The following is a 25,679-nucleotide window of genomic DNA, read 5'->3' as shown; positions in this document are numbered from 1 at the left end:
CAAGAGTTGACTCATTGGAAAAGACTCTGATGCTGGGAGGGATTGGGGGCAAGAGGAGAAGGGGACGACAGAGGATGAGATGGCTGGATGGCATCACTGACTCGATGGATGTGAGTCTGAGTGAACTCCGGGAGTTGTTGATGGACAGGCAGGCCTGGCGTGCTGCGATTCATGGGGTTGCAAAGAGTTGGACACGATTGAGTGACTGATCTATCTATCTATCTATTGGTTATTTGGAAAATACTGATTCATTGAGTTATACAGATCTTTCAAATGTTGTATTTCACTACATGGTATTTTTAAAAATCACATTAATATCCCTTTCAATTTCATCATGAAAGCTTTAAACTATTGATAAGCTGTCAAGCTCATAGTAGAAAATAAACTTTTCCAAAATTCCAATTTTCACTTGAAAGCTTAAGTTTTATCATTGGCAACAAATACTGTCAGTTGTTTTCTTTGAATCGATAAGCTTGCTTAATTCATTTTGAAAAAGTGGCTGCCAAATACCCATGTCTGAATAATCAGTTTAGCTGTCAATCATTCCTTCTAGTAAAACTGCTGTGCCACAGGAAAAGTAACTGACTCAGCTCACAACAAAAACAACTGCTTCTCCTCAAGATGACCACTGCAGTTCAGTATTCCATAGAAACTCCCATTTCATCATACTGGATATGAAAAGTGCATGTATTCAAGGATCAAGACTTCATACAATTAATCATTTTTACTGCTTATTCAAGGATGGTCTGAAAACTAGCATTTTGTTTTACTGTGAGTGTGTGGCAGTCCAGTTGAGGAATAGAGTGACCTGTGGCATGGTTGGGAGCTCTGTCTTGAGTTCTACTAAGGCGCCAGTGGTTTTATCCACTATTGCTTTTGTTCCATCAACTGGTCAAAATGGAAATATGGTGAAAGAGGCAAAGAACACTTGATATTATTTTGAAAGAGTTTTAACCACACAAATCTCCTGAAAGTCTTGGGGAACCCTGGGAGCCTGTGGCCACATTTTAAGAAACACTGTGATGAGAGCAAAACGGACTTCAGTAACTGGCCTTATGCAAATTACTTAACTTACCTGTAAATTGAGGATAATAAATCCTGGCACATTGAGTTATTGTGAGAACGATATACTGTAATGTATGTAAAGCGCCCTATGGTGCCTGTCACACAGTCATCACTGTTTTAAGTTTATTCTCCCTTCAGGCCCCTGGTAAGTACTCTGTCCTCCCTAACACTTACTATGACTACATTTAGATAACGGCTTAACAAAATGCCATCTTTTGTTTACCTATTAGATTGTGAACTTCTTGCTGGTCCCTATTCACATTTTCTATCCTATATACTGGGTAATTGGCCCTTTTGAGAATCTGATGTACTGGTAAGGCCTCTCTATCCCCAACCCCCGCCCCCTGCAAATGTACATAGACACACATATGCAAACTGCATACAACTGCAAACTTGAAGACCCTTTGAAGTGGGTCTATGGTTCCCCTAAAAAATAGTTTTCTAAAGCTGATCCTTATCTGCTTCACAATCAACCTATAACATTATTAAAATAATGATCCTAGCCCCTCCCAGAGCTACAAAATCTGCATCTCTGGTAGTCAAGCTAAGAATTTGCATTTTAATCTTTAGGTGTTTCCTATAGCCTTTCTGGTTGGATCTCTAAGGGAATCCATGAGGTCTGGAACAGGAAACCCTACTCCACAGTATCTAACTACATACTCAGTAAATACAAATTAATCTAAGTATACTCTGGATGTCAATGAAATGGCTAGAGGATCACTAAAATTTAGAAAAATGTACTTAATCTTCATTGATCACCACAATTACTTGGGCATTATTTTGTTTTAAAAGAAAAAAACAAACTTTTGCTCAGGCATGGAGTGGGGGTCAGAGCATTTATAGTTGTTTAAAGAGTTTCCTCCAGTGATTCTGATCATCATACCAGGTTTAAGAATCACTTTAACCCTCAGAATGAGAGAAAATAATTGCAAACAAAGCAACTGACAAAGGATTAATCACCAAAATATACAAGCAGCTCTTGCAGCTCAATATCAGAAAAACAAACAACCCAATCAAAAATGAGTGGAAACCTAAACAGATATCTCTCCAAAGAAGACATACAGATGGTCAACAAGCACGTGAAAAGATGCTCAACATCACTCATTATTAAAGAAATGCAAATCAAAACCACAATGAGGTATCACCTCGTATCAGCAGGATGGCCACCATCAAAAAAATCTACAAATAGTAAATGCTGGAGAGGAAGTAGAGAAAAGGAAACCTCTTGCAGTGTTGGCAGACTGTAAATTGATACAGCCACTAAGGAGAACAGTAGGAAATTTCCTCTTAAAAAAAAAAACAAAAAAAACTAGAAATAAAACTATTATTATGACCCAGCAAGGGGCTTCCCCAGAGAAGGCAATGGCACCCCATTCCAGTACTCTTGCCTGGAAAATCCCATGGATGGAGGAGACTGGTAGGCTACAGTCCATGGGGTCGCTAAGAGTCAGACACGACTGAGCGACTTCACTTTCACGCATTGGAGAAGGAAATGGCAACCCACTCCAGTGTTCTTGCCTTGAGAATCCCAGGGACGGGGAAGCCTGGTTGGGCTGCTGTCTATGGGGTCGCACAGAGTTGGACACGACTGAAGTGACGCAGCAGCAGCAAGGGGCTTCCCTGGTGGCTCAGACAATAAAGAATCTGCCTGCAATGTGGGAGACCTGGGTTCCATCTCTGGGTCGGGAAGATCCCCTGGAGGAGGAAATGGCAACCCACTCCAGTATTCTTGCCTGGGAAATCCCATGAACAGAGAAGCCTGTGAACTATAGTCCATGGGTCACAAACAGTTGGACATGACTGAGCAACTCGCACACACACACACACCCATACCAACAATTCCACAAATGGGCATAGATGCTGAGAAAACCATAACTAAAACAAACATATTACCTCAATATTCACTGCAGCACTATTTACAATAGCCAGGACATGGAAGCAACCTAGATGTCAATCAACAGATGAATGGATAAAGATGCTGTGGTACATATATACAATGGAACATTACTCAGCCATAAAAAAGAATGAATTTGAGTCAATTGAACTGAGGTGCAGGAACCTAGAGCCTACTGTACAGAGTGAAGTTCAGTAAGAGAAAAACAAATATTGTATATTAATGCAAATATACAGGATCTAGAAAAATTGTACTGATGAACCTATTTGCACAGCAAGAATAGAAACATACATGTAGAGAATGGATTTGTGGACACAGTGGGGTAAGAAGAGGTTGGAATGAATTGAGAGAGCAGCACTGAAATATATACATAACCAGTGTAAAACAGACAGCCAGTGAGAAGTTGCTATATCACACAGGGAGTCCAGCCCAGGGCTTTGTGATGACCTAGAGGAGAGGGATAGGGGACAGTGGGAGGAAGGTTCAGAAGAGACAGGATATACATATACTTATGGCTGATTCACGCTGTTGTATGGCAGAAACCTACATAACATTGTAAAGCAATTATCTTCCAATTAAAAGTAAATCTTAAAAATATATTTTTAAAAACAATCGCTTCATCCTCCTCTGAATATACAAAGTTTGTTTTGCTAAAAAACACAAGAGATATCTACATTCACAGGTTTATTTGATCTAGGAGTTAAATGTTTAATAAATCCAAGTCTCAATTTCCTTGTCAAAATTCTTTCTTTGCATTTGTAAATCATAAGGTCACTCTAGAGTAGTAGCACTCAAACTTTTCTGCACATTGCAACAACCTGGTGAACTTTTAAATCCCCAGACCAGACCCCAATCCATTAAACCACAATCTCTAGGGATGGATGCAGGCATCAGTATTTATTTAAAACTCCTTGAATGAGCCTGTGCAGCCAAGTTTGAAAACTATTGCTCTAGAATTTACAATCACAGCCAGAAGGAATCAAAATGTGTTTCTGTCACCTCCTCCCACCAACCCTGGCCATAAGTCCTTCTTCCTGTTATTTTGGATATAAAACAGAAAAAAGGGAGTTCAAGATTAGGAAAAGCAAGGGGAGGTAAAGCTAGGCAAAAGAAAATGAACCACTACTAATATTTACTACTTTGTGAATGCATGTACACAGATTTTGTTTCTGATGTAAGATTATACTGCAATGCCTCTTTATGTGCAAATACATTAAGTATGTTGCTTTAAAGCAAGGGCTATACACCTATCACAATGTCCAAAGTCCAAAACACTGACAACACCAAATAAGGATGTAGAGTAACAAAAACTTCTCTTATTTCTGGTGGGAATGCAAAATGGTCACTTTTGAAGACAGTCTCTTACAAAACAAGTATAGTCTCACACATATCTATACAGCATGATTCCAACTATATGACATTCTGGAAAAGGAAAAACTATGGGTAAAATAAAAATAACACACCACCAAGAACAGATCCTAATGTACATCATCAACTTTGAGGGGAAATAAAGTTTAAATGTAGATTCATTAACTGTAACAAATGGACCATGGTGGTGTGGATTGTCTGTAGAAGAGAAAGTTATACAGGTATGGGGACAGGAAGTGTGACGGAACTGTTTCTTTGTGCTTTCTGTTCAGTTTTCCTGTGAATCTGAAATCATTCTTAAAAAAGAAATCAATTTTTTTTAAAGAGTAAGAGCATTATTTTATTTAAACATAGTTCAATTATCAAAAGCAAGGTCTTGGGATTCTCCTGATGGTCCAATGGTGAAGAATCTGCCTTCCATTGCAGGGGATGTGGGTTCGATCCCTGACTGAAGAACTAAGATCCACATGCTGCAGGGCAACTAAGCCCATACACTGCAACTACTAAAGTCTGCATACCACAACCTAAGAGCCCACCCCCTGCAACACAACAAAAAAGATCCTGCAGGCCACAACTAAGACCTCACGCAACCAAAAACAAATATTAAAAATTTTTTTTTAAAAAACAAGATCTTATTCATACAAATCTATTATTAATCTATGGAATTTAGTCAAATTTCACTAATTATTCTACTAATGTCCTTAATAGCAAAATAAAAAAAATTTTTTTTTCCCATCCAGGATCATATATTACATTAAGCTGTCATGTATCTTTATCTACTTACAGTTGTTCAGTCTTTCTTTGCCCTCCATGACCTTGGCATTCAAGAAGTATACTGGCCCTGAATGTAGTTTGCCTGGTGTTTCCTCGTGATTAGATTTAAGTTATGCATTTTTTTGAGAAGTGTTATGTTCTTCTCAGTACATGGTGATGAGAAGCACATGACATAAATATGCCTCATTATTAGTGATATTCACTTTGGTCATCTAGGTGAAGGGGTTCCTGTCAGTGTAAATATATTTTTCTCTTTGTAATTAGTAAATATCTTCTAGGGACTATGTTGAGACAACATATATATCCTGTTTCTCATCAAATTTACACTCACTAGTTTTGGGTTTCTTTCTTGATTCTTGCCTGAAAATATTATTACTGTGGTAGTTGACAAATGATGATGTGCCTACTTTTTAATGCCTTTTAAGTTTTCTCTTTTCTTTCAGCAACATCAAATATTTCTGTTATTCTGGGAGTGACATAATATTAACAAAGCAGTGGCACTGCTTAATTGCATTCTCAGAGCTGATCAGATTCTAATCAGTCTAATTGGGTTGGTGTCATTCAGTACATTCTGGGCCTTCTCTAATAGAGATGCCATCAAACAGATATCTGGGAAATTCCTGGTTGGCATGTCTCTTCTGAGTTCACTAAAGATTTTCAACTGCTGTTTGACAGAATTAGGAACTTTGTGAACTTCCTGAATTTTCCTGAGTTTCAAAGTCCTTATCTTGGAAAAATAGTGAAAATTCCTGAGGTCCTTGAAGTGGTAATTGGCCCCCAGAAAGTCTACTCACAGCTGTCATTTCTAAGGTTCAATTTATTGCACTTCATTTTATTATACCTTTGCACATACTGCCTTTAAAACAAAACAAAACAAACTGAAGGTTGGTGGCAACCCTGCATTGAGTAAATTAATTTATTGGTGCCATTTTTCCAACAGCAATTGCTCAGTCCCTGTGTCTGTGTAAATTTTGGCAATTCTTACAATATTTCAAACTTTTTCATCATTATTACATTTGTTGTGATGTGTGATCTTTGATATTACTATTGTAATTATTTTGGGGCATCACAAACTACACCCATGTAAGACGGTGAACTTACTCAGTAAACGTGTGCGTTCTGACTGTGCCACGGTTCCCTTGTCTCCCTCCCTCTCCTTGGACCTCCCTATTCCCGGAGACACAATACTGAAAATCAGGCCAATTATAATAATTCTATAATGACCGCTAAGTTTTCAAATGAAGGGAAGATCACATGTCTCGCCCTTTAAATCAAAATCGAGAAATGATTAAGCTTAATGAGGAAGGCATAATGAAAGCTGAGATATTCAGAAAGCTAATTCTCCTGCACGAAAAAGTTAGCCAAATAGTGAACTTCTTGGAGGAAATGAGAAATGCTGCTCCAGTGAACACATGAGTGATAAGAAAGTAAAACAGCCTTATTGCTGACGTGGAGGAAACTTGAGTGAATTGAACAGAGAATCAAACCAACCACAACAGTCCCTTAAGCCAAAGCCTATTCTAGGCTTCCAGCACAAGATGGTGGCGTAGAAGGATGTGTGCTAATCTCCTCCTGTGAGAGTACCAAAATTGCAACTCACTGTTGAAGGACCATTGACAAGAGGACACTGAAACCTATCAAAAAAAAGATACTCCCACAGCCTAAGAAGACGCTGCAATGAGATGGCAGGAGGGGGCGCAATCACGATAAAATCAAACCCTATACCCGCCAGGTGGGCAACCCACAAACTGCAGAAGTTCTCCCACTGTTGTGATGGTTCTGAGCCTCAAGTCAGGCTTCCCAGCCTGGGGATCTGACAAACGGACTGGGAATCCCCAGGGAATCTGACCTTGAAGGCCAGCAAGATTTGATTATAGGACTTCCACAGGACTGGGAAAAACAGAGATTCTACTGTTGGAGGGCACAAACAAAATCTTGCGTGCACCAAGACCCAGGGGAAAGGAGCAGTGATCCTATAGGAGACTGAACCAGACCTAACTGCTAGTGTTGGAGGGTTTCCTGTGGAGGTAAGGGTTGGAAGGGGCTCACCACAGGGACGGGGCCATTGGCAGCAGCAATCCTGGAAGGTATCCCTTGGTGTAAGTCCTTTTGGAGGTCACCATTAACCCTACAATAGAGCCCACAGACCCCAGGGCTGGGTCATCTCAGGCCAAACAACTAACAGGGAGGGAGCACAACCCCACCCATCAGCAAGTAATTGGATTAAATCTTTACCGATCAAGGCCCTGCCCACCAGAGCAAGAATCAGTTTTTCCCACCTAGGCCCTCCCCTTCAGGAACCTTACACAAGACCCTTAGCCTCATCTACCAGAGGGCAGACAGAAGAAGCAAGAAGAACCACAATCCCATAGTAGCTAGCACAAAAACCACATTATAGAAATTTAATCTGGATGAAAAAGCAGAGGGTTTATTTTTCAGATGAAGGGACAACAATAAAACCCCAGAAAAAAACAACTAAGTGAAGTGGAGATAGGCAATCTTCCAGAAAAAGAATTCAGAATAATGATAGTGAAGATCTAGGATCTCAAAAAAAGAATGGAGAAGATGCAAGAAATGTTCCTCAAAGACCTAGATGAACTAAAGAACAAACAGAGATGAAACAATACACTAGAAGGAATCTATAGCAGAATAATTGATAGAAGAATGGATGTGACCTACAGGAAAGAATGGTGTAAATCACTGCTTCAGAACAGGATATAGAAAAAAAGAATGAAAAAAAAAAATGAGGACAGCTTAAGAGACTTTGGAACAACATTAAATGCACTAACATTCAAATTGTACGGGTCCCAGAAGGAGAAGAGAGAAAGGAGCAGAGAAAATGTTTGAAGAGATAATTGCTGAAAACTTCCCTAACATGGTGAAAAAAAAAAAAAAAAAATAGTCAACCAAGTCCAGGAAGCATGGAGAATCCCAGGTAGGATAACTCAAGGAGGAACACAGCAGGATACATAGTAATCAAACAAAGACAAAGGTGAAATATTAAAAGCAACAAGAAAATGACAAATAACATACAAGGGGACTCTCATAAGGTTATCAGCTAATTTCTCAACAGAAACTCTATAAGCCAGATCTTTATACATTTAAAGTGATGAAAGGGAAGAACCTACAACTGAGAATATTATATTCAGCTAGACTTTCATTTAGATTTAATGGAGAAATCAAAAGCTTTCTAGACAAGCAAAAATTAAGAGAACTCAGCACTATCAAACCAGCTTTACAACAAATGCTAAAGAAACTTCTCTAGGCAGGAAACACAAAAGAAGGAAAAGACCTACACAAAATTAACACAAAACAATTTTAAAAATGGCAACAGGATAATACATATTGATAATTACCTCAAATATAAACGGATTAAATGCATCAATCAAAAGACATAGACTGGCTGGGTGGATGAAAACATATGTGTATGCACTTCCACTTATCACATCACTCTACTTAATCCCTCAAATTGTATATAATTATTTTATATTGTTTTGTTAATCATGTTTCCATTATGGCTTGCAACTGTAATTATCTTTTATTTTTTGTCTATGTATTGATTGTGAAAACTGATAAACATCTTCTACTACTGTCATTGCTGCTGGTACTGCTGCTAGGTCACTTCAGTTGTGTCCGACTCTGTGCGACCCCATAGACGGCAGCCCATCAGGCTCCCCCATCCCTGGGATTCTCCAGGCAAGAACACTGGAGTGGATTGCCATTTCCTTCTCCAATGCATGAAAGTGAAAAGTGAAAGTGAAGTCGCTCAGTCATGTCCGACTCTTCGCAAGCCCATGGACTGCAGCCCACCAGGCTCCTCCATCCATGGGATTTGCCAGGCAGGAATACTGGAGTGGGGTGCCATTGCCTACTGTCATTATATAACTACTATTTGCTTATTACCATTGTATCATGATTGGTCAACAGAAAATAACAGAATTCTACATCACCAAAACTACCATTTAATAGAAAAACCTGTAATCATTTTGTAAAATCCAGATGCATATCAGAATTATTTTGGAATTCTTTGAAAAAAACAAATGCCCAGGTATTGCTTTTTTTCTCCAAAGTTTCAGTTGTGTTTCTGATGAACAACCATGTTTAAAAACAACTGGACTATATGGTGATCTTTTACTTTTATCTACTTTGTTTCACTTTTTTTGTTTCATAATCAGTGCTCCCCTCCATATATTTGTTTTCCATTTTCTCCATCTTTTTCTTTTATGTTCTTCCTCAAGTCTTTGGGCTTCCCTGGTGGCTCAGTGATAAAGAATCCACCTGCAATCTTGGAAATGAGAATTCAATCCCTTGGTTGGGAATATCTCCTGGAGAAGGAAATGGCAACACCCCCCCCCACCCCGCCCCAACATTCTTGCCTTGAAAATCCCATGGACAGAGGAACCTGGTGGGCTACAGTCCATGGGGTCACACAGAGTGGGACACGACTTAGCAACTAAACCACTACCATCACTACCACTGAAGCCTCTATCAAGTGTAGTAGAAAAGCCTTTGCATACATACATACATATATAGTGTGTATAATATATACATATTTTAGAATACTTATGAATTTTTGCCTAGCTAAAAAACTTATGACAGTATGATTCCATTTGTTTGACTTAGTAGGAACAGAATGCTAGATTTCTAATTAAAAAAATAGATATGCAACAAACAACAAAGGTTTACTGTATAACACAGGGAATTATAGTCAATATCTTGTAATAACCTAAAATCTAAAATAATATGAAAAATACTATATGTGCATGGTGGTGGTGGTTTAGTCACTAAGTTGTGTCTGATTCGTGGGACCCCATGGACTGTAGCCTGCCAGGCTCCTCTGTCCATGGGATTCTCCAGGCAAGAATATTGGAGTGGGTTGCCATTTCTTTCTCCAGGGGATCTTCCTGACCCAGGAATCAAACCCAGGTCTTCTGCACTGATGGAAGATTCTTTAAGTATAACTAAATCACCTTGCTGTGCACCTGAAATATTGTAAGCCAACTATACGTGTGTGTGTGTGTGTGTGTGTGTATATATATATATATATATATATATATATATATAAAGAAAAAGAGAAAAAAAGCCTAATCTAGAGCAAGATACTAACTTTCTTCAGTTCTATAAAGGCAGAGAGAGGTGATGAAGCTGTCAGAGAAATATTTAAAGCTAGCAGAGGTTGTTTCATGAGTTTAAAGAGATGCCTAACATAAGGTTTCATAACATAAAAGTGCCAGGTGAAACAGCAAGCACTGACACAAAAACTTCAGCAAGTTATCCACAAAATCTAGCTAAAATAGTTGACAAAGATGGCTACCCTAAACAGATTTTTCAATGTAGACAAGATAGCCTTACATTGGAAGAAAATGTTATCTCAGATTTTCATAGCTAGAGAGGAGAAGTCAATGCTTGGCTTCAAACCTTCAAAACACAGTCTGACTCTATTTTTAGGGGTTAATGCAGCTAACTTTAGGTTGAACCCAATGCTCATTTACCATTCAAAAAATCCCAAGGTCCTTAAGAATTATGCTAAATCTACTCCACCTGTGCTTCATAAATGGACCAAAACCTGGATGACAACACATATGTTTACAACATGGTTTACTGAATATTTCAAACCCACTGTTGATACCTACTGCTCAGAAAAAAGATTCCTTTCAAAATGACTATTTATTGCCAATGTACCTGGCCAAACAAGAGCTCTGATGGTGATGTACAGTGAGATTCACGTTGTTTTCATGCCTGCTAAAACAATATCCATTCCATAATCCATCGACCAAAGAGTCGTTTTAACTTTCAAGTATTATTTAAGAAATGCATTTTCTAAGGTGACAGCTGCCATGAATAGTGATTTCTCGGATGTATTTGGGCAAAGCAAAGTCAACATTTTGGGTGGCATAAGATGATGAGACGAGGCCAAAATATCAATATTAACAGGAGGTTGGAAGAAATTAATTCTGAGCCTCATTAATGACTTTGAGGGGTTCAAGACTTCAGTGGAGGAAGCATTGCTTCTTATGGATGAGCAAAGAAAGTAGCTTCATGAGCTGGAATCTACTCCTGGTGAGATGTTGTGATGATTGCTGAAATGACAACAAAAGATTCAGAATATGATACAAACTTACAGCAGCAACAGGGTTTGAGAGGACTGATTCCAATTCTTAAAGAAATTCTACTGTGCATAAAACACTCTCAAAAGCACTGCATCTACAGAGAAACGTTTCATAATAGGAAAAGTCTGTCAGTATGACACACTTCATTGTTGTCTTATTTTAAGAAATCGCCACAGCCACTCTAACCATCAGCAACCACCACCCTGATGATCAGTCAGCAGTGATCAACACTGAAGAAAGACCCTACACCAGCAAAAAGATTACAACTCATTTGAAAGCTCAGATAGTGGTTAGCATTCTTCTTAAGCAGTATTTTCAAATTAAGACATGTACATTTTTCTTTAGCGATAATCCTATTGATCACTTAAACATATATAGCATAGCATCAACATAACTTTTATACGTACCAGGAACCCAAAATATTTGTGTGATTCACTTTATTACAATATTCATTTAACTGCAGTAGTCTGGAACTGAAGCTGCCCTATTTCCAAGACTGACTCTTGTTTTTTTCTTTTTAGCCTGTTAACTGAAATTTCAAAACTTCAGATAATTCATTTTTCAGTTCCAGGATTTCCATTTGCTTCTCTTTAATCATATATATTTTCCTGCTAATATTTATTACTTTTAATTCAATTCATTGAATTCAATGAATATTCATTGGAAGGACAGATGCTAAAGCTTAAACTCCAATATTTTGGCTACCTGATGCGAAGAACCGACTCATTGGAAAAGACCCTGATGCTGGGAAAGATTGAAGGTGGGAGAAGGGGACGACAGAGGATGAGATGGTTGGATGGCATCACCAATTCAAAGGACATGAGTTTGAGTAAGCTCTGGGAGTTGGTGATGGACAGGGAGGCCTGGCGTGCTGCAGTCCATGGGGTAGAAAAGAGTTAGACACGACTGAGTGACTGAACTGAACTGAATTCACTGAATGAGCATATTCATTATATACTTTAACATCGGTTTAACTGGCTTCTTTAAAATCCTTTTCTCAGGGATCAATTTTTCTTGTTTCTTCATATGTAAAGTACTTTTGGATTATATCTTGAACACTGCTAGTGATATACTATACAGATTCCGGACTCTGCTATGTTCCTTTGAAGAGTACTGATTTTGTTGTTAGTTGAAGTCAAACTGAAAACTCTCTCTTCTATGGCAAGCAGCAGCTCAAATTTCAGTTCAATTCCTTTCATCATAATTGAACTACTTGGAATCCACCCCATATATACATGGTCTTAGATCAGCCAGGAACTTGGGCAGAGTTTATGCACAGAATTTTGGATTCCTCTTCTCTGGCTCTCTACTACCTAAGATTTCTTATTCACTTTCCTGTGGCTGTAGTTTCTCTGAACTTTGCCCTCTACATGTTTTAACAAGTAAGATTATATGAGATACTTTTTTTTGTTGTTTATAGGTCACCCACAAAGCTGGCTGGAACCTGTCCTCAGGCAAAATGCAAGAGATCACATGAAATTATATTTCTTCTCCCAGAGTCATCTCCTCTCTCACTGAATTCAGCAGTTATTTGAGATATTGAATTCCTTCTCATCAAAAAACTGTTGCATTTGTCTCCTTTCCATTCATTTATTCATCCCTTCATTTGATTAATACTTTGTATAAGGCACTATGTTGAGTGTTGTCATGGAATCAAAAAAGAAGCATAGTTCTTACTTTCAAAAAGTTTGAAATCTAATTGGAAAGGTGAGACATTAACTCATTAATGCTACATTGCCTGTAAGATTGCATGTAATCTAGTATCAAATGAATGTTATAAATGAGAACTCTTTTACTCAAAATGTTGTATATGGATTAGCAGCACTAGTAACCCCTGGGAGCTTTTCAGATATTCAGAATCTTAGGCTCCACATGCAAATCAAAATTTGCATGTTTACAAGATTCCCACATGAATCCTAAAAGCATTTAAGTTTGAGAAGCACTATTCTGGAAATTCAGAGGAGGAGACCCTTTGTAGGAAGTTTTGGGGAAGGTTTTATATAGAATATGAGATTTCAGACTCTGGATGATTTGAGAAGCCAGAAAACGTAATTTTAGGTGGTCCCATCACTTCATGGCAAATAGATGGGGAAACAGTGGCTGACTTTATTTATTTATTTTTTTTGGCTTCAAAATCACTGCAGATGGTGACTGCGGCCATGAAATTAAAAGACGCTTACTCCTTGGAAGGAAAGTTATGATCAACCTAGACAGCATATTAGAAAGCAGAGACATTACTTTGTCAACAAAGGTCCATCTATTCAAGGTTATGGTTTTCCCAGTATTCATGTATGGATGTGAGAGTTGGACTATAAAGAAAGCTGAGCACTGAAGAATTGATGCTTTTGAACTGTGATGTTGGAGAAGACTCTTGAGAGTCCCTTGGACTGCAAGGAGATCCAACCAGTCCATCCTAAAGGAGATCAGTCCTGGGTGTTCATTGGAAGGACTGATGCTGAAGCTGAAACTCCAATATTTTGGCCACCTGATGCGAAGAGCTGACTCATTTGAGAAGACCCTGATGCTGGGAAAGATTAAGGGCAGGAGGAGAAGGGGACAACAGAGGATGAGATGGTTGGATGGCATCACCGACAATGGACATGAGTTTGAGTAAACTTGGGCAGTTGGTGATGGATAGGGAGGTCTGGCATGCTGCAGTTCATGGGGTCACAAAGAGTCAGACATGACTGAGCAACTGAACTGAACTGAACAGGAACACAATGGGAATTACAGATGCTTCTGGGGAAAAAAAAAGTTGAAACTTGTATTAACTGGACTACTTTCTTCTGCAAATTAGAGGAAATCTGGCCCAAAGAAACTTATAAAATAGGGGCATCTATCATCTCACATTACTAGAAGTCTGAACATAGGTCAGTTCTAGGATGGGTAATTCAGTAGTTCAACAACAGTTTCCAAAATTGACAATCTGAATAGGCTTTTATCTATTACATAAATTGAATCAGTAATTAAAAACAGTACTTTCACAATAGGAAGCACTAGATCCGGATGGGTTCACTAGCGAATTCTACTAAACATTTGAGAAAGATACTATACCAACACTTGCAGTCTATTTCAGAAGATAGAAATAGGGACTTCCCTGGCAATCCAGTGGTTAAGACTGTGCACTTCTGAAGCAGGGGGCATGGAAGTCAGGGAATGGAGATCCCACATACTGTGCAGTGAGGTAAAAAATAAAAATAGAGGGTAGAAACAGAGGGAATACGTCCTAAGACATTCTATGAGGTCAGCATTACTCAAAGATATTACAAGAAAATAAGAAACCAATATCTTTCATGAACACAGTAGCAAACTGAATTCAACAATGTATGAAAAGAATTTTATACTATGACCAAGTAGGATTTATCCCAACTACGTGAGGCTGATTCAATGCTTGACAATCAATTAATGCAATCTGTTCAATGCTTGAAAATCAATTAATGTAATCTATCACATCAACCAGCTAAAGAAGAAAAAAAAATCACATGATTCTATCAATAGAATCAAAAAGCATGACAGAATCCAACACCCATTCACCATAAAACCTCTTAGTAAAATATGACTAGAGGGTAACATCTTCATCTTGATGAAGAAGACCGACAAGAAAACCTATGACCAACATCATGTTTAACAGTAAGAAACTCAAAGCATTCTCACTAAAATCAAGTACAAGGCAAGGAGGAGCCCTCTCACAACTCCTTTCAACATCATACTGGAAGTCCTACCTATGTGATAAGAAAAGGAAATACAAGGTATACGCACTAGAAAGAAATAATACCATCTGTGCAGGTGACATGATTTAGAAAATCTGAAAGAATCAGTAACAAAAAACTCTAGAATTATTAATTAGCAAGGTCACAGGATATGAGCTTAATATACAAAAGTCAATTGCTTTCCTATATATCATAAAGAAGGCTGAGCACCAAAGAATTGATGCTACTGAACTGTGGTGTTGGAGAAGACTCTTGAGAGTCCCTTGGACTGCAAGGAGATCCAACCAGTCAATCCTAAAGGAAATCAATCCTGAATATTCATTGGTGGGACTGATGCTGAGGCTGAAGCTCCAATACTTTGGCCACCTGATGCAAAGTGCTGACTCACTGGAAAAGACCCTGATGCTGGGGAAGATTGAAGGCAGAAGGAGAAGGGGATGACAGGATGAGGTGGTTGGACGGCATCACTGACTCAATGGACGTAAGTTTGAGCAAGCTCTGGGAGAAGGTGAAGGACAGGGAAGCCTGGTGGACACAACTGAGCAACTGAACAACAACAATATACCAAAAATGAACAAATGGAATTTGAAATTAAAAACATAATGCCATTTATATTAACAACTTTCAAAAGGAAATATTTCACTATAAATGTAACAATATATGTATAAAATCTATTAAAAATACTACATAACTCCAATGAATGACTAAGTAAATGGAATGATATCCCACTTTCATGAATAGGAATACAATATTGTTAAAATGTCATTTCCTACCAATTCGGACTTAGATCAACGTAACCCCAATCAAAATCCCAACAAGGTATTTTATAGATATTGATTAGCTGATTCTAAAGTTTGCATGGAAAAGCAAAAGATCTGGAAAAGCTAACACAATAGTGAAGGAGAACAAAGCAGCAGAACCAACTACCCGACTCTAACACTTACTGTAAAGCTACAGTAATCAAGACTTTATGGTACTGGGAACAGAACAGATAAGGTAGATCAATGGGTACAGTAGAGAGAACTGAGAAACAGATTCATTATAAAGTCAACTGATGTTTGACAAAGGAGTAAAGGCAATACAATGGAACAAAGACAGTCTTTTCAACAAATGGTGCTGGAACAACCAAACATCCACCTGTAAAAAAATGAATCTAACAGAGACTTTGAAAAGTGAAGTGAAAGTCGTTCAGTCATTTCAGACTCTTTGTGACCCCATGGACAATACAGTCCATGGAAATCTCTAGGCCAGAATACTGGAGTGTATAGCCTTTCCCTTCTCTCAACTAGAGATCAAACCCAGGTCTCCTGCATTGCAGGCGATTCTTTACCAGCTGAGCCACGAGAAAAGCCCAAGAATACTGGAGTAGGTGCCTATCCCTTCTCCAGCGGATCTTCCTGACCCAGGAATCTGTATTGCAGGCAGATTCTTTACCAACTGAGCTATGAGGGAAGCCCAGATAGAGACTTTACATCTCCCATAAAATTAACACAAAATGGATCATGGTTCTAAATGTAAAATGTAAAACTATAAAACTCTTAGAAGATAACATAGGAGAAAATCTGCTGCTACTGCTGCTGCTAAGTCACTAGATGACCTTAAATATGGAAATGAATTTTTTATATAATACCAAAAGCACAATCCATGAAAGAGAGAGTCTATAAGTTGGACTTCAAGAGAATGAAAAGACAAGACTCAAACTGGGAGAAAATATTTGTAAAAGGCCAATCTGATAACAGCCTCTTATCCAAAATAAACAAAGAACCCTTAAAATGCAACAATAAAAACAAAACAAACAGATTTTAAAAATAGACCAAAAACCTTAACATACACTTTGCCAAAGATATACATATGGCAAATAAGCATATTTTAAAATTCTCCCTTACATACTATTAAATGGTGATAATTTTTTAAGGGTTATAATCTTCTCTCAGATTTGGAAATTAGTGTAAAGGTTCTAAAGAGGAACTAAAAAGCCTCTTGATGAAAGTGAAAGTGGAGAGTGAAAAAGTTGGCTTAAAGCTCAACATTCAGAAAATGAAGATCATGGCATCTGGTCCCATCACTTCATGGGAAATAGATGGGGAAACAGTGTCAGACTTTATTTTGGGGGGCTCCAAAATCACTGCAGATGGTGACTGCAGCCATGAAATGAAAAGACACTTACTCCTTGGAAGGAAAGTTATGACCAACCTAGATAGCATATTCAAAAGCAGAGACATTACTTTGCCAACAAAGGTCCATCTAGTCAAGGCTATGGTTTTTCCAGTGGTCATATATGGATGTGAGAGTTGGACTGTGAAGAAAGCTGAGCGCCAAAGAATTGATGCTTTTGAACTGTGGTGTTGGAGAAGATCCAACCAGTCCATTCTAAAGGAGATCAGCCCTGGGTGTTCTTTGGAAGGCATGATGCTAAAACTGAAACTCCAGTACTTTGGCCACCTTATGCGAAGAGTTGACTCATTGGAAAAGACTCTGATGCTGGGAGGGATTGGGGGCAGGAGGAGAAGGGGACGACAGAGGATGAGATGGCTGGATGGCATCACTGACTCGATGGACGTGAGTCTGAGTGAACTCCGGGAGTTGGTGATAGACAGGGAGGCCTGGAGTGCTGCAATTCATGAGGTTACAAAGATTCGGACATGACTGAGCAACTGAACTGAACTGAACTGAAAAAGTTTCTAGAATATATCTCTTGACCTTTAAATGTAAGTTCTTATTCTAGTGCAACTTGTGTATCAGAAAACAATGAAACATCACATATATATGCTAAATTAACATTTGTGAGGAAGACAATGTGTGTAATTTCATGTTAAAAACTCAAGCCAGATTCATTGAATATACAGGTATTCAGTAAAGACTTGAATGGATACTACAAAAAGAATGCTCCCTATCATATATCAGGAATTTGCAAATTAAGTACGATAGCATTGTGACATTACTACATGTATATTAGTGAGGGGGAAAAAAATTCCTTCTCAGAAGCCCTTGGTAGGTTTTCCTTCATTGATCAGAGCTTTGTCACACGCACACATTTAAGCCAATGACCTTGGAAAGTGAATGACACAAGTATAATTGGCTTAGAGCAATCTAGAGTTACCTCCTTGGTTGGGAAGAGCCCAGCCATTCTTGAAGGAAACGCTCCTAGGAGGAGGGTGAACAAAAATCACGGTTCTATTTTCAAAGAAAAGGAATGGCTGTTGATCAGTAAAGTGTGTGCCATCTTCCAACTTTCCGTCCTTGTTGAGCCCTCCTCTGTAATCAGCTTTAAAGAAAAGAGTACTTTAAGAATATACTACAGCCAATAATCATGAACATATAGAAAAATGAAGAACATGATTTATAGTACTGTTCACCTGATCCATAAGAAACCCTACATTTTAAAAAACTTTCTTGATTTTACTTTCAAATATGTCATCATTATAAAAACCCTAAAGTATGCCAAATTAATAAGTTTAAAATCCAGGTCCTTTTTCACTGGTTTGAAATTTCTTTTTTGATGCAGAGAATAACACTTAAGATTTATTGAGTGACATCTGGCTAATTAAACGTCTATTTCCTCCTCCCTGTTAAAGGGATCATAACACAGAAAGACAACATTGGGGGAATAATTAAAGTGCAACCAAAGAGCAGGACTAACCTTGTAACTCACTGTAATTAAAAATAAAATGAGAGCAATATGCTGAGAGAATTGCCTCTTTTTATCCAGACACCTGTCTGTACATTTGAAACCTTATTCTGGAAGTCTCCATTTTGCTTTTCTCCTTTTTTGAAAAAGTGCAACTAAAAATTGCACTTTCCACAGACATATCTTTGGCAAACCTTTGAACATTTAGCCTTCAGGAAACCTCACCCCTTAAAAGACCAGAAGGTACATTCTACCTGCCTCTACACGGGCACAATGACTCCATGCATCACCAGTGAAGGAGCAATGATGGGGGTCACCTGGAAAGGGTAATGACCCCACGCCTAAGAACCCTTCAAACAGCTATGAGCAAGGCTGCAGGTGACAGCATACAAGTGACCTCTTGAGATAATAAACTAACAGGAAAGGTTAAGGTAAATCTCCTCCATACATTACTTACCACATACTTTGTGTTCTTTTTTCTTCTTTTTTTTTGGCTGTGCTGGGTCTTTGTTGAGGCACAAGGCTTTCTCTAGATGCAGCACGTGGAGGCTTCTCTAGCTGAGGCACGTGGGCTCTAGAATTCACGGGCTCAGTAGCTAAGGCACGCAGCCTTAGTGGCCTGGAAGCAAGTGAGATCTTAGTTCCCCAACCAGGGATTGAACCCAAATCCCCTGCATTGGAAGGCAGATCCTCAGCCACTGAAGCACTGACTTAGAGAAGTCCTTGTTCTCTATTTCTAAGGGAAGAAATTACCCTTCTTATATTTCCAAAAAGCCTATAGTCCAAATGTTAGAGGAAATATATCCTAAATATACATCCCCAAAACTTAAAGGGAAATGTAATTTTAAAGGGATTAGCAATCTCACGCCTTCGATCCCAATCAGAGGCTGTTAGAGCTCTGCTGCAAAACGGAGTGTAGGTCCACAGCTCAACACAGTATATTTGAGTCTTGATTCTGCCATTTTCTAAACATGTGGTACTAACCATATCATTTACCCTCTCACAGAATCTTTTCCCTCATCGACAATGACAATTATGCTAATTGGGCATAACTATTTATTGTTGGGATTAAATGAGAAAACATATGGTAAATGCTTGCCACCTAGTAATGACATCTATTATTATTTCCTTCCATTTAGTCAAGACTGTGACATAGTGTTAGGGGCTCAAATGTGTCTCCCCCAAATTCATATGTTGAATTTCCAACCCCGAATACCTCAGAATGTAATCATTTTTGGAGATAAGGCCTTTAAAGAAGGAATTATGGTTAAATAAGGAGTTCTCTGGTGGCTCAGACGGTAAAGTGTCTGCGTACAAGGTGAGAGACCTGGGTTCCATCCCTGGGTCAGGAAGATCCACTGGAGAAGGAAACGGCAACTCATCCAGTACTCTTCCCTGAAAAATCCCGTGGACAGAGGAGCCTGGTAATCTACAATCCATGGGGTCACAAAGAGTCGGACATGACTGAGCAACTAAACTTTTCACTTTCAAGGTCATGTAGTATGACCACTACCATAGGACTGGTGCTTTTATAAGAAGAAAGTAGGAATGCAAATATACAGAGAAAAACCATCTGAAGATGCAGTAAGAAGATGGCCATCTGTAAGCCAAGGAAAGAGGATCTAGGACATATCAACCCTGATAACAACTTGATCTTGGACTTCTAGCCTGCAAAACTGTGAGAAAAATCAACTTCTGTTATTTAAACCACCCATTCCATGGCATTTTTATTATGGCAGCAATAGCAAGCCAATATACAGACTAAGAAAAAAAAAATAAAAACTCAATCCCACCTCCCATCACCCAAAAAAAAAAACCTGAATTTTTTCTTTACATTAACATCCTAAGTAATGAAAAAACAAACAAAAACCTGAGAGTTATAGACATCTGTGTCATTGTTTTGTTTTATAAGTAAACTGAGTTTAGCAATGGCCTGGAAATAAGGAAGCAGGCTCTAGTCTGATTCCTTCAACAAGTCCCCAGGGTTTGTAGACTGGCACTTAATTTCTCTGGACCGGAGTTTCCTAAAAAAAACTGGATGAGATAATCCAGATCATAGACTGAATGTATATGTCATTCACTGACAATATGGTGATGTATAGACATCTTTGGAAGAAAAGAAAGTTCAACTTATTAAGACAGCCTCAACTCAAAGACTTTTGTTTCTCCCCGTGATTATGTTTAAACTTCACTTCTCCAAATATTTCTTCTTCAAAGTTCATGTCATGCTCACTACGTCCATGAAGGCTTTCTCAGTCCTACCAGCTCAGGGCTCTATCTTCTGCCTGTGAACTCCCATGGCTCACTGCTTTCATTTCTCTAGCATCAAGTTCAGCTTAGAATCATAGTTTCTTCTATCTGTGCCTTGCCTCCCCCTCACTCACCAAAGAAGAGTGATATGCCACTCTTGACTGGTTTCTATTTATGTACTTATTGCTCCTTGAATGCAAGAAGTAGGTTTACTCCTGATATGGCTCACAGCACCCAGCACAGCACCCTTCACATGGTGTACACACAATCAATAATGGCTGAGTTGAGCTGGATTAAAATAAAAGCTTATTTTAATGAAAATACTTCCTATGAGGAGGATTCATTGTTTTATTAATAAGCTGCTGTGTCATTAAAATGTCATCTTACCTTAAGGCTAAAACTATAACAGAATAACATACATTGGGACGAGGAGATGTAAAGTCTATATTACATTATATATTAATGAAACATTTAAAAGAATCATTTTCTTTCAGCATTTTCAAGAAAAATTTTGCTTAACTCTTACATTTCTCCTGTTTGGTGACTCCAGTTGAAATAACATTTGTGCAAATATTTTGTGAAAGGTAAATCATTATTAAACATCATGGTTTGGAAGTACTTAGTATTAATGTAATACAGAACATCATTTTCTTGACCTGGAATCATAAAACTGAGATTTCACTACTGAGGATAAAGAGATAAATCTATTTTTGTACTTAGCCAACCCAACAGATTTATGGCACATCAAAAAACAATATTTTATAACTTTTTTAAAAACGAAAAATGAACCACACCTTGTAAAAGATTCAGATTTTAATATCTGAAAAGGGCACATTTGGTATTTTTATTTTTGTAAAATCACTATTTCTATGCTTCCCAAGGTGATGACTACAAGATTAGTAATAGACACATAATCACTCAGCCTGAGAATTGCACTAGCTTTATCTGGTCAGTCGGTGCTTGGCTATCCATACCTCTGTAGCCAGTGAACCTGCTTATTCCCAAAATCCTCCATCTTAAGGAACAGGATAAGTTTCAATAGTGCGTCAAATGTTTCAAGAATATACCACAAACAAAATAACCTTTCTAAAAAATCTTTCTAAATTTCCCTACATGATCCCCTAGTTCCTCCCTTTAATCCATTCCATCTATCGTATCTGATTTTACTTACTCCACCCCAAGCAGTTTCCTTCTCAAAGCCTCTCTATAGGCATGACTGGATTTCCAAGTACCCCCTCATTATAAACACCATGAGATGACAAAAACTTGGCAGTAAAAGTGTCCCCAGCAGAAATTAATACTGCCTACCAAAGCAGAGGGACTGACTCATTGGAAAACACCCTGATGCTGCTGGGAAAGATTAAAGGCAGGAGGAGAAGGGAACAACAGAGGATGAGATGGTTGGATGGCATCACGACTTAATGGACATGAGTTTGAACAAGCTCCAGGAGTTGGTAAAGGACAGGGAAGCCTGGCATGCTGCAGTCCATGGGGTCTCAAAGAGTCGGACACGACTGAGCGACTGAACTGAACTGAAGCAGAGGGACACAGAACACACTGGAGGTATCTCTAAGACCCCTTTTGAAAGTATGGTGCCACTTGTAATTTCCTAACACATTTCACCAATCTGGGAATAGCTTGACTTGGATGAAATGGTTGTAAATTTCAACAAAAATCAGTGAGCTGCATTTTTTATAAGAGTTTTGTGGAGTTATCTCATACTGTCATAGTCTCACCTCATACTCCATACTGTATTGATACATTTATTGTGAATTTCAGAGGTCTTCTTTGGTCTTTTCTTGTGTTTGTTAATATTAGTCCTCCTTCTCTCTGCAATAAAGGTAGTTTCACATTTTGCCTCTAGCAGTTACAGCACCCAGAGCAAAGTTCACACTGGAAAACATGATCAATTCTTCCAAAAGCACTGTAGGCCTTCCCAGAAGTCTTGTCATTATTTTAGCTGCTTCCATCTAACGATATGGGAAATTTTTATAATATGTTGCATTAGCATTTTTCAAAAAAAATCCCAAACTCATTTTACTCCAGAAAGACATTAAGCTGTTTCTGCATTCAAACAACTCTTAATGCAAAAGTTCAGTATACCCCAAACTTAACTCATTTTACAGTTTAATTCCCTAAATGTCACTCACCTCAGTTTTTGTTACTCCCAAAAGGTAAAATTTCTTTTGTGCAACTTTAGAAAATATTCTTTTATAAAAAAAATTTTTTTGGCAACCAAGTAATAGGTATAGCTAAAGCTTCCCAAGGAGTTTCTACTGTATATGAAAATGAGATTTGTACATCTGCAGTCTGAGTTTGGACTTCTGGCTTAACTACATTATTATAACTCGAGACTTCTGTATTACTGTTGTTGTTATTGAACTTTTTCTGGGACATTCAGATATACAATTAAAATATATGTGATGGAAGAATCAAATCTATAAGCAGTTATTGGAGAATGATGACCTTAAAAGGAAAATAGGTATAGTCATTTCAGGAAGACAAGGTGGGTTGGGGCAAGTCCTATCTTTAAAAATTACAGTTGATCCACACCAGGTCAGGGGCACCAACCCTCTGTGAAGTCAAAAAATCCACGAATAACATACAGTCAGTGCTCCATACTGCTGGTTCGACATTCTTGGATTCAGTCAACCGTTGATTGTATAGTACTATAGCATTTACTACTAAAAAAATATGAGTACTGCACTCATGAAGTTCAAATCCCTATTGTTCAAGGCTCAACTGTAGGGTATTTTAACAGATGTTGTATATTAGGGGATTCTAGAATCCATTTCACTAATGATGATAAGTATAATAGGCTAGATAGTTTAGACAATCAAACCAAACTAGGGGTATGGCTACTGTACACATACTAATGTACACATCACTGGATATGGGAAAAGCTGGAAGTTCAGGGACAAATGGATGGGCAATTCCCAAGTTCACAGTTAAGTTCAAGGAAAGTTCAAAAATAATCAGCAATGCCAACTCCAAAAAAATGCATCTGATAGAAATGAGCTGTGGTGGAAATCTTAAGAGACAGTGGTCATCTCAGGTGGGGATTGAACTTAACTACATTATGAAGACCAATAGCCTAAATTAAGCTAATTTCCATTGGGACCGCCCTAGCTCAGGCCCTCTCCATCAGTTCCTCTGCAAAATGCTTTTCAGTTTTTACTGTCTTCTGATGATGCTCCACTCCATTGTGCTTCTCTGAGGATATTTTCAGTGATGTGCCAAAACCAGGGTGGCAGGAATGGTCCATTCAGGCTCAGGCGCTAAGGTAAGCAAATCTACTGAAAGTAAAACAATAAAACTAACTAAAATTGAGTCTACTTTTTAATATCCCTATGAGTCAGTGAGTCGAAGCAATGTCAGTGACAAACTACTTCTCTCACCACACAAAACAGAATAAAACAAAAACACCTTTTCTCACTCTAAGTTCTAAACAATTGCTGTGATTACTGCTGAGTTTCAGTGTTATCTACATGAGCTTCAAATTAGCACATTTATATTGTTTATCCTTTAATAAACATTTGTTAAATGGAAGTTAACTCAGACAATCCCCAGTTGTACAGTCAATACACTAAATGTGTTTATCACATAAGTAAATTTGCAATGATTCAATACTGTTCAAGCTCACTTTAGGAGCAGTTTATGTCCTCAGCTCCTCTGGTACTACACCTTCTCACAATTAAACACAAACGGTTCTTGCTTTGCATGATATCGAAACCATGAACAAGCCATCATGGTCTTGTCTTTTGAACTAAAATGTTTGTTCCAGAGTTAATGATTGGGAAATGTGAAGATGTGGAAACAAAGAACAGCTATTGGGCTGGGGGACTGGCAACAATTTAGGCTAGAATTCTGCCACCTAGCAGAATCACTTCCTAACTAGGAAGTTACCTGAAAGAAAAAGGCCTGACACACATTCCTAAGTTGTTTTCCACAGGAAGCAGACCCCTCTAGATGAAAACTGATGGCCACAAGAACACAGACCTTAGACTAGCTGAGACCAGAAGGCTGATGATGCCTGAAACTTCGCCTTGATGCCAACCAATCCAAGAACTGGAGTTGATCACGCCCTGCTCTTTGAACACCATAAAACCCCTCGCTTTCTTCCCCAGAGTGCATCACACAGTTTTGAAGGCATTAGCCTGCTATGGTCCCCTTTGCCTGGCAAAGAAGTAAAACCTACTCTATTCTACTTCACCCAAAACTCTGTCTTCTGTGTTTCTATTCAGCACCGGTGAACAGAGGCCAAGTTTTGGCAGCAATATTGTGGGGCTGAAAAACAACCACACAAGCAGAAACCATGCAAAACAATCTTCATAATCAGTGAGGGAAAGTATGATTCTTCTGTGACTTTTAAACTTTTTGACTGGAATGTTTAAAAGATCTTATTATGGGCTATGAATGAAGAATAGTAAAATTAATACTTAGTAAGCTGCAATTTAAAATAATGTAAACAGCATGAATTAAAGGTGCTTTATTTCTTTGTTTAAAAAAGTATCAAAATGGTATAGATGAACTTATTTGTAAAGCAGAAATATAGTCACGGATTAGAGAATAAATTTATGATTACCAAAAGGGGAAAAGGAGTGGGATGGATTGGGAGATTGGGATTAACACATATACACTACTGTGTATGAAACAGATAACTAATAAGAACCTACTCTCCAGTACTCTTGCCTGGAAGATGGAGGAGCCTGGTAGGCTGCAGTCCATGAGGTCGCTAAGAGTCGGACGACTGAGCGACTTCACTTTGACTTTTCACTTTCATGCACTGGAGAAGGAAATGGCAACCCACTCCAGTATTCTTGCCTGGAGAATCCCAGGGACGGGGAGCCTGGTGGGCTGCCATCTATGGGGTCGCACAG

The 25,679-nt window shown here is 38.4% G+C and overlaps 1 long non-coding RNA gene across 3 annotated transcripts in view; it reads right to left on the bottom strand.

The window, feature by feature from the left end:
• LOC123464624 overlaps positions 1-19,256 on the bottom strand; it is a 113,094-nt gene extending 93,838 nt beyond the window's left edge. Inside the window, exons 1-3 of one of the 3 annotated variants that reach the window (XR_006639655.1) lie at positions 19,007-19,254; positions 18,022-18,186; positions 10,339-11,181 (exon numbers count right to left, since the gene is read on the bottom strand). This is a non-coding gene — a long non-coding RNA (uncharacterized LOC123464624). Of the gene's footprint in view, positions 1-10,338; positions 11,182-18,021; positions 18,187-19,006 lie in introns of those variants that run through there. The other 2 variants (XR_006639656.1, XR_006639654.1) reach the window with 2 other exon arrangements.
• Positions 19,257-25,679: the final 6,423 nt, after the last annotated feature.

The sequence above is a fragment of the Bubalus bubalis genome, chromosome 10, assembly GCF_019923935.1.
Source record: "Bubalus bubalis isolate 160015118507 breed Murrah chromosome 10, NDDB_SH_1, whole genome shotgun sequence".
NCBI lineage: Eukaryota > Metazoa > Chordata > Mammalia > Artiodactyla > Bovidae > Bubalus > Bubalus bubalis.
The sequence above is the reverse complement of the archived record's forward strand: the minus strand, read 5'-3'. Positions and strand labels throughout refer to the sequence as shown.